This window comes from Corvus brachyrhynchos, unplaced genomic scaffold (assembly GCF_000691975.1).
Source record: "Corvus brachyrhynchos isolate BGI_N302 unplaced genomic scaffold, ASM69197v1 scaffold96, whole genome shotgun sequence".
NCBI classification, from domain to species: domain Eukaryota; kingdom Metazoa; phylum Chordata; class Aves; order Passeriformes; family Corvidae; genus Corvus; species Corvus brachyrhynchos.
Window position 1 is genome coordinate 120116 of NW_008238370.1, and position 689 is coordinate 120804.

At 57.0% G+C, this 689-nt stretch overlaps 1 protein-coding gene across 1 annotated transcript in view; it reads left to right on the top strand.

Moving 5' to 3' along the window:
• The window catches only part of LOC103616991 (1-acyl-sn-glycerol-3-phosphate acyltransferase alpha-like), an 8043-nt gene that overhangs the window by 1742 nt on the left and 5612 nt on the right, over nt 1–689 (top strand). The window lies entirely within an intron of this gene.

Sequence of the window (689 nt, forward strand, 5' to 3'; positions counted from 1 at the left end):
CCTTGTTGCCATCAGCTGTCCCGATCCCACCCATGTCCCGATCCCACCCATGTCCCCGTCACACCCATGGCCCCATCACACCCATGTCCCTGTCACAGCCATGTCCCCATCACAGCCATGTCCTGATCACAGCCATGTCCCGACTCGTGCTCGCTCCCGGGGGCGGAAGCAGGGAGATAACATCACTGAGATGAAATCGCTGTGCAACACCGGAGGAAGGTCTGGGTGCTCTCAGGGTGTCGCAATCCCATTGCTGGATTCCTGGCGGGGTGAGCCAGGAGGATGGGGGAGGGATGCAATTATGGCACAGGGAAAATATCCCAGCTCGGGGAATTTACTGAGGGTTTGTGCGGATGGATCTCGGTGGATCCCGGCCCTCGGCAGGAGTGTGGTCAGAGGTGCGGTGTTATCAGCGGAGGTTCGGTGTTATCAGTTGGAGGTTCGGTGTTATCAGTTGGAGGTTCGGTGTTATCAGCGGAGGTTCGGTGCTATCAGCAGAGGTTCGGTGTTATCAGCGGAGGTTCGGTGCTATCAGTTGGAGGTTCGGTGTTATCAGCAGAGGTTCGGTGTTATCAGTTGGAGGTTCGGTGTTATCAGTTGAGGTTCGGTGCTATCAGAGGAGGTTCGGTGCCATCAGCGGAGGTTCGGTGCCATCAGCGGAGGTTCGGTGTTATCAGTTGAGGTTCGGT